At 42.8% G+C, this 8,957-nt stretch overlaps 1 protein-coding gene and 1 non-coding gene across 2 annotated transcripts in view; both read right to left on the reverse strand.

Annotated features, from left to right (window-relative positions):
• Nucleotides 1-236: 236 nt before the first annotated feature.
• BACH1 (BTB domain and CNC homolog 1) overlaps nucleotides 237-8,957 on the reverse strand; it is an 85,202-nt gene continuing 76,481 nt past the window's right edge. The window contains exon 6 of the transcript XR_009494760.1: nucleotides 237-4,393. The gene's annotated coding sequence lies outside the window, so the exon portion shown is untranslated. The remainder of the gene's footprint in view (nucleotides 4,394-8,957) is intronic.
• LOC112448281 (U6 spliceosomal RNA) lies at nucleotides 6,211-6,318 on the reverse strand. The gene has a single exon (XR_003036652.1). It is a non-coding gene; the product is annotated as a U6 spliceosomal RNA (small nuclear RNA).

Genomic DNA, 8,957 nt, shown 5'->3' on the forward strand with positions numbered 1-8,957 from the left:
TTCACTTTCACTTTTCACTTTCATGCATTGGAGAAGGAAATGGCAACCCACTCCAGTGTTCTTGCCTGGAGAATCCCAGGGACGGGAGAGCCTGGTGGGCTGCCGTCTATGGGGTCGCACAGAGTCGGACACGACTGAGGTGACTTAGCAGTAGCAGCAGCAGCAGGGCAGAGTGAGTACAAGACATTCTCATTTTACACAAGAACAAAAATGAATAATTAAGAAATCAAAAGACACATGGTCAATGTGAATTCATTAGAGAAATCACAGAGGTGGGTGAAAACAGGCCAGATAATCCAAAACCAGTGTTAACAAAATAAGTGCTAAATGACTGTTATTGTTTCAGCATATCTTCCAAACTGAGGTTAGCGTAACAGCAGTTTGTGTTGAATCCATTTGTCAACAAGTGCTAATTGAACACCTGTGATGTCCTTTTCTTCAAAGCACAACCACCAATGGAGACACCCAGAAAGAGAGTCTTTGTGGAATTCCCTGAAGGATGTAGGAATTACATCATAATATGAGTAATGTGTATAAGAGACATTAGAGTAAACTTTAAAGGGATTATTAGAAAGTGAGAAAATTATTGGGGTATTCTCTTCTCTGTCTCTGTCTAGTGTATAGAAGAAAAAAAAAATCTATTATTTTAAAAGGAACAAATATAATGGAAACAGTGTCCAAAGACATCTACTCCACATCTCAGTTCAATGTGAAGTTTTCCTCCTTCTGACTTATTTCACTCTATATATATTGACAAATATATACGGAATCTAGAAAAATGGTACAGATAAGCCTGTTTGCAGGGCAGACATAGACACAGATAGAGAACAGATGGGTGAACACAGTGGGGAAAGGGAGGGTGGGATGAATTGGGAGATAGGATTGACATATATATACCACCATGTGTGAAATAGCCAGTGGGAACCTGATATACAGCACAGAGTGTTCCGTTCAGTGTTCTGTGATGACCTAGATGGGTGGGATTGGGGTGCGGGGGTTAGGAGGAAATCCCAAGCGGGAACAGGACATATGTATACCGGATACACTTCGTTGTACAGTAGAAACTAACACAACATCATAAAGCAATAATACTCCAATAAAACACTTGTTGTTTAGTTGCTGAGTCATGTTGGACTCTTCTCGACAGCATGGACTACATATAGCCCACCAGGCCCCTCAGTCCAAGAGATTTCCCAGGCAAGAATACTGAAGTGGGTTGCCATTCCCTTCTCCAGGGGATCTTCCAGATTGAACCTGGGTCCTCTGCATTGGAGGCAGATTCTTTACCATCGGAGCCACTAGGGAAGCCCAAAAAACTTTTAATTTTTTTTTTTTTAATGTGAAGTAAATTGTTGCTAAATTCGAACTCAAAACCAGTATGTCTCTTACTGAACTTTGTGTTTATTGGATCCTGCCAAGAAGCCAGTTCATGAAATCCACTTCTTTGGAAAATCTCCAGGGAGAGAATTTCTGAAATGAGGATTCTGAAGTACAAGTATGTGGGTTATGTCTCTAATTTCCCAGAATACATGTGATTTCTCATAATTAAAATGCCCAGGGTTTTTCTTTGATTTTTATTAGGTTATAAAACTGGTGGGATAATTATTCATGTTAAAAAGAATTATTTTCAGTTTTAAGCTATCACCGTATTCCAAACTCTTTTCCATTTCTCTTCATGGTGGTGAGGCTGTATTTATAAATGTAGAATAAAGTCACCCAGATGATAATATTTCAAATACTCCCTGCCTTCTTTTTAATTAATAAACCCAAAAGCCATCTTTTGCAGAAATGACTGCCTTAAGCTTCAAAAAAGTTTTCAGCTTAAAAGTAGCAAAGTTCAACATTTTATAGTCGGCTGTTTTATTGCAAATTTATGTGGTAGTAGGAAAAATCAGAAAATTGAATCAGGAGATTCAAAAGATGTTAAAGTATGGCAGAAACCAGAACAATATTGTAAAGCAATTATCCTCCAATTAAAATAAATGTAAATATAAATTTTTAAAAAATGCTAAAGGGGTCATTTTCCTCCCTCCATACCACCCTCCTTAAACTTTTACATAATGCAAAAAAAAAAAAATCTTATTTTTCCTTTCTAAAATAATTTGCCTAAATTTTACTGAAGGCTTTTATTATCATTATGACATCTAAAGAGTTAGAATTGAATGTATTTCTGTGGAAATAGACAAAGACCAATCAAATGAGAATAATGAAGGGCTATTTATTCAGAACTTGGATAAGAAGTGAGTCGGCCACTGTCCCTGGCATCTTGGCAAAGATGCAAAGGCAGGCAGGGAAGTAGAAAACTTGATGGATCAAAACAGAGAGGCTTCAGGTGTGCTCTGAGAGGAGGCTGTGGGCTCAGGAAAGCTGGAGGAGGGCTAAATCATAGCAGGGCGTCTTCTGTGAGCGGTTAAGGCTACATATTTGGCTTTTTCTGGTTGACCCTCAGTTGGAAGCGGGACAAAAAATTGGGAAGCTATTTTTAATCAAGTTCTGGGCATTTGGGGTCGACTGTTACAAAAATTACTGTGTAGCCAATGCTCCCTAGATTGTTATTAGAAATAGTAGTCTGACCTCTAACAAGTCAGCAGTCTGACATATGACAGGCTGGCTTCCTGGACAGTTTATTGTCAGTAAAGGGGCTGGTTTCCTGGGCAAGTTTGTTGTAGGTTGTGGGTCAGAGTTCTATTTTTATATAGGGCCTGGCCATTGTCTGCTTCTATGTTTAGTTTCTCCTTTCCAAGTCAATTATAATTTAATGAGTAGCTGCAATACTGATGTAGCTCAGGTTCAGAATAGGACACCTACCTCTGTGGAAATTTTGGCCCAGCAATCAGAGGAGGTGTCGTACAATTCCCATGTGTATGAGGACCTATCCAAGTGATAATAATTTGGGATCTTTGGAGAGACAAATCGAAGTGAACCACCCCGGGACAAAGATGGGGCCACAAAGAAAGGTTTGAAAAAATGTCTGGCACAGGCAGATGGTTTCCAGAAAGCAGAGGTAAGACAAATCAGAAAAGCCAGTAAGCTCTAAGACATGAGACAAGATCAGTTCAGTTCAGTTGCTCAGTCGTGTCCAACTCCTTACTGCAGCACGCCAAGCCTCCCTGTCCATCACCAACTCCCGAGGTTTACTCAAACTCATGTTCACTGGGTCGGTGATGCCATCCAACCATCTCATCCTGTCATCCCCTTTTCCTCCTGCCTTCAATCTTCCCCAGCATCAGGGTCTTTTCCAGTGAGTCAGTTCTTCACATCAGGTGGCCTAAGTATTGGAGTTTCAGCCTCAGCATCAGTCCTTCCAATGAATATGCATGACTGGTTTCCTTTAGGATGGACTGGTTGGATCTCCTTGCAGTCCAAGGGACTCTCAAGAGTCTTCTCCAACACCACAGTTCAAAAGCATCAATTCTTCGGGCCTCAGCTTTCTTCATAATCCAGTTCCACATCCATACATGACTACTGGAAAAACCATAGCTTTGACTAGATGGACCTTTGTTGGCAAAGTAACATCTCTGCTTTTTAATATGCTGTCTAGGTTGGTCATAACTTTTCTTCCAAGGAGCAAGTGTCTTTTAATTTCATGGCTGGAAATGTGAGAGGACATGCATCCTAAAGGCTCAGAAACAGAGTCCAAAACCACTCTGCATACCTAACAAAACTCATCCATTGGCAACATGGCCCAGAGTCCTGCCCATCTGGGACGCCTGTCCAATCTGATATTCAGCCTGTGTACACTGGTTTGACCTAGCAATTAGTCAGTTCCCCATTCCATCATGGTGCCAAGACAACTGGTCATTAAGTATGCATTTTAAGATTACCCCCACTTCAAAGTGACAGCCAGAATGTAGCCTCAACCAATGGTTACCAAGAATAAACTATTTGGATGTAGTTTTGTAAATATACTGTTTCCTTTCAATCTTGTTCTTTAGTCGCTAAGGCATGTCCAACTCTGCAACCACATGGACAGCAGCATGCCATGCTTCCTTGTCCTTCACTATGTCCCAGAGTTTGCTCAGACTCATGTCCTTTCAATCTAGATGCTGTGTAAATTGTCTCAAGCTTGATCTGAGCTCAGAAGGTATGAGAAGCTAAAAGAAGGAATCAAAGAAAAGTACCCTGATAAGAAGAGGGTACACTTTCCTTATTGAGTGAGGGCCATAGGAAACCTTGAAGTTTGAAATCACACACTCATGTCACCAGGGCAGGTTGAAGGACAACTCCTTGGGATCTGTGGCCATGGAAGGGATTATGTCAATGCTGCAACTGAGGTCATTGCAGAAGCTTCCGAAATGGAAGCCCAGGGACATCCTTGGTGGTCCAGTGGTTAAGACTCCATGTTACCACTGCAGGGGGCACAAGTTCAATCCTTTGTTGGGGAATTAAGATCCTGCATGGAAAAAAAAAGAAAGATGGGAGGCCAAGTCAGAGCAGAGAATGAAGAGGATAAAGAAGAGCATTAATTCTGAGAGTTTCAGCAAGAGAATTGCCAGTCCCCCCTGGATCCCATGGACGGAGGAGCCTGGTAGGCTACAGTCCATGGGGTCACAAAGAGTTAGACATGACTGAGCGACTTCACTTCACTTCATTGATAATGTGCCTCCGTCAGGAAGTCACGGTGATGGACACTGCAGGGGTATTTCTGAGTGTGTGTTCAGAGCAGAGACACTGTCTTCCCACCTCATATGTTAATTTGCCCCTGCATCCTCCCAGGTTAGCATCCACCTTAGGTTAAAAAAAAAAAGAGGGGTGGACATTTAACAAACATTTTTTACCATTTGAATGTTTCATAATAGTTAAGTCCATTGCTATGGCAGTAAATGAACAGATGCTATTTGGGGGAAAATATCCAAAATTCACACATGACATGCCACAAGGATGGTAAACTAGTTACTAAAATAGCCAAATAATGTAAAGGTAGTTTTTAAAATACCTTTTTTTTCAGGTCAATATTTGAAATCCCACAAATTCTATGATTCCTGAAAATAAAACTGTACTGAGTATAATTATGATGTTATTTTTTTCTAGTTACTTCTATTTAATGGATATGCATTACAGACCAAAATAGATTTGCTTATTCTGGGAAAGGGGAATTCCTCCCCTTCTTTTGTGCATTTTTAGTTTCTGCCGTTTAATTTCGAGAAGGATCTGCTGGGGGGGTGGGGTGGGGAGCAGGTTTCCCTAGTAGCTCAGCTGGTAAAAAATCCACCTGCTATGCAGGAAACCCTGATTCAATTCCTGGGTTGGGAAGATCCACTGGAGAAGGGATAGGCTACCCACTCCGGTATTCTTGGGCTTCCCTGGTGGTTCAGATGGTAAAGAATGTGCCTACAATGCGGGAGACCTGAGTTCAATCCTTGGGTTGGGAAGACCCCCTGGAGGAGGGCATGGCAACCCACTCCAGTATTCTTGCCTAGAGAATCTTCATGGACGGAGGAGCCTGGCAGGCTGCAGTCCATGGGGTTGCAAAGAGTCAGACACCAGTGAGCGACTAAGCACAGTATATCTGCTCGGGGACAGTGTTGCAGCTGCTATGTGAACCAGGTCCAATCCCAAGTCCACAAGCCTTTCCAATCAGAACAGCTTTTCTCTCAAGAAAAGACACCATCTCTTGGCAATATGTTCGGGGATGTTTATAGACATTTCAAAATTTCAGTTTCAGAGCCTTGCAACTTAACTCTTTTTTTTTAAAGGCCCAATTTACTTATTTCTTCCTTTTAATTAACTTTTATTGGAGTGTAGTTTCTTTACAATGCTGTGTTAGTTTCAGGCATACAGCAAAGTGAGTTGCTTTTACGTATACATATATCCACTCTTCTTCAGATTTCCTTCCCATTTAGATCCCCACAGATCATGGGGTAAGGTTCCCGGTGCTAAACAGTAAGTTCTCGTTAGCTATTTGTTTTATGCCCAGTATCAATGGTGTATATGTGTCAATCCCAGTCTCCCAAGTGATCCCATACCCCTCTTCCCCCACCTTGGTGTCCATAAGTTTCCTCCCTACATCTTTGTCTCTACTTCTGCTTTGTCAGTAAGTTCATCTATACCACCTTTCTGGATTTCACACATAAGGGATATTATATGATATTTGTTTTTCTCTTTCTAATTTAGTTCACTCTGTATGAGTGTCTCTAGGTCCATGCCTCTGCAAATGGCACTATTTCATTCGTTTTTATGGCTGAGTCATATTCCACTGTAAAAAAAAATATATATATGAAATGCTTTACAAATCTGCATATCATCCTTGTGCAGGAGTCATGCTGATCTTCTCTGTATCCTTCCAATTTTAGTATTTGTTGTTGTTGTTTTAGTTGCTAAGTCATGTCCAACTGTTTCAAGACCCCACATACTATATACCACCCCAGGCTCCTCTGTGGGCTTTCCAGGCAAGAATACTGAAGTGGGTTGCCATTTCCTTCTCCAGGGCATTTTCCTGACCCAGGGATCGAACCTGTGTCTCCTGCGCTGCAGGTGGATTCTTTACTGCTGAGCCACCTGGGAAGCCCTAATTTTAGTGCAAGTGCTGCCAAAGTGAACAACCAACTTAACTCTTTAAAATATGAATAGAGTAGATGATACAGATCCCTCATCTCGCACACAGTGGGGTGCTGATGATAGTAATTCTGTTGTCTCAGAATCGTTGACTGAGACCTGAAGCAGAAGGCAGAGACACACCAAGCACCTCCCACTCTAAGGACAGCTGCCGACAGCTGGAGGCGTGAACCCCTGCAGAACATTTTAATAGACCAGAGTCAACAAGCTGTACTGATCTCAACCATTTCCCTGCCCTAAGCAAGCACAAGACCACGAAGAGGAGAGGGAGGAGAGACTGCCTGTCATGAGTCATCAGTGAAAAGGTGAGAGCCTCAGTACTTTCCATGGAGGAATAAAAAAGGGGAATACTCACAGATATTGGGGTGTCAGAAACAAGAGGGGGTGGGCATCTTGATCCCCAGGGGACACAGGCCGATGGGGCAGTCATGCTGAGCTGCTCAATCTCGGAGCCTCTCTGAGCAGGGGAGAGGAGGACTCAGAGGGCAGAGAGAGAGAGACTAGAAGTGGGAAAACCAGCCCTCCTGCTACCTGGTGTTTCCAGGAAACCTGAGTCTGCAGTGACTCATGGTTGACTGCAGAAGATAGCTGGGCTAAAGCCATGCTTACTGTACTCCAAACAAGAGGTCCACGCACAGGGTGGGTGTCCCCAGTGATGGAAAAAGAATGGCAGGGTGTATCACTGGTAGTGAAAGCTGCAGTGGGATTCAAAGAACTTGAGCTAGTTAGTCTCCCTTGGTAGGAAACTTGATGGAAACAAGAGATGGAGCTCTGGGTTCATATTAAGAGGTGCGTAAAGAACTCACACGTGCACCCCAAGAAGGAAGCAGCATGGGATGTCCACCCTCAGGGGGTATCTGTACTTGGTCCATCTCAACCTAAGAAGGAATAGCCAATGGAATTATCTGGAGGTCCAGTGGTTAGGACTCCATGCTTCCACTGCAGGGGACATGGGTTTGATGCTCGGTCAGGGAACTAAGATCCCACATGCTGTGGCGCAGCCATAGATAAATAAACACATGTTTAAAACAGGAAGCAATAGCCAAGGGATGGCCAATGCACACCGGGAATGACAGATCCATCCCTTTCCATCTCCCCTCTGTAATCAAGAAGAAAAGTGCCCCAAGAAATGAGAGATAAGGAGTAAAAAAGCAGGCCAAGCCTTCTTCTTCCTCTAAGACCCCTTGGAAAAGCATGGCCAGGGTCAGGAGGAGGAGAGGAGACAGATGGATCTAAAATAGATATTTTAAACTTGACCCGCCATTTTAAAATATTCATAAGTAAATAAAAAATGCATGGAACTCTGTATGAGGCAGCATTTTCCTCCTCAAATGAATAAACATTTGCAGGTAGTAAATTGCAAGAAGAGCTCTCCAGCCGAGAGGGATGTAGCCCTGAGGTCAGGGAATCACAATGATGAAGCAGGAGCATGGCAGAAGTGACCCCTGCGCAGGATTTCAATTCCAGGCCACTGTTTTCTTAGACTTCAGGAAAACTAAAGGTAAGCAGCAAAGTTTAAAGTATTTCATCAAAACTTCAATGAAAGATTTTAAATATGTGAGCAACTGGGTCATAAAAACCAAAAAAAAAAAAAAGAGAGGAACTGATCCCCAGCAGGCTCGCCATCACCTCTGGGATTTTGCAGAGGTGAGGAGATCACTTTAGAAGGTACCCTGAGGCCAGGCTCCCCTACTAGAAGGGCAAGAAGTAGGTACTTGCTTTGGCTTAGAAAAGGCTGGGGAGAAAAAAAGCAGCCTGAAGAATAGATAAAGAAGACTTTGCAAAAGCAGAGAAAACTCCCTACCCTAGTGAATACACTAGAGCAGTGACTTTCACACTCCTAGTACCAAAATCCATAAGAATAACACACACTGTGACCAGGACCCTGGCCACCTGGACATGCATCACTAAGATTCGTGAAACAGGATTTACTCGCTATGTGCAATGAAGGGACTCTGGTCTTTTACATTCTGTTCTCTTTTTTTTAAATGCTGGTCACAGCTCATATAAATTGATTTCCAGATCCTAGTAGCCTACCAGTGGCAGTATGAACAACTCTCATTAGGGCCAGATGACTCTTAAGAGGGAATTTGGGTCACACACCATGGACACCGTTTGTTTCTTCTCTCCCAAATACGATTCCCATGTCCACAGCCCCCTCTAATGTCATCAGATTGGAATCATGTATTCCTTTTAAAAATGCTTATTTTTAATTATTTGGCTGTGCCAGGTCTTAGCTGTGGCATGGGGCACGTGGGATCTAATTCCCTGACCAGGGATCGAACCTGGGCCCCCTGCACTGGGAGCATGGAGTGGTAACTGCTGAAACACCAGGAAAATCCCTGGAATCACTTACTCCTGATAACCTGCTTTCCAGATGAGTTCAAGGTTACATCTCTCTA

Source organism: Bos taurus, chromosome 1, assembly GCF_002263795.3.
Source record: "Bos taurus isolate L1 Dominette 01449 registration number 42190680 breed Hereford chromosome 1, ARS-UCD2.0, whole genome shotgun sequence".
In the NCBI taxonomy this organism is placed as follows: Eukaryota; Metazoa; Chordata; class Mammalia; order Artiodactyla; family Bovidae; genus Bos; species Bos taurus.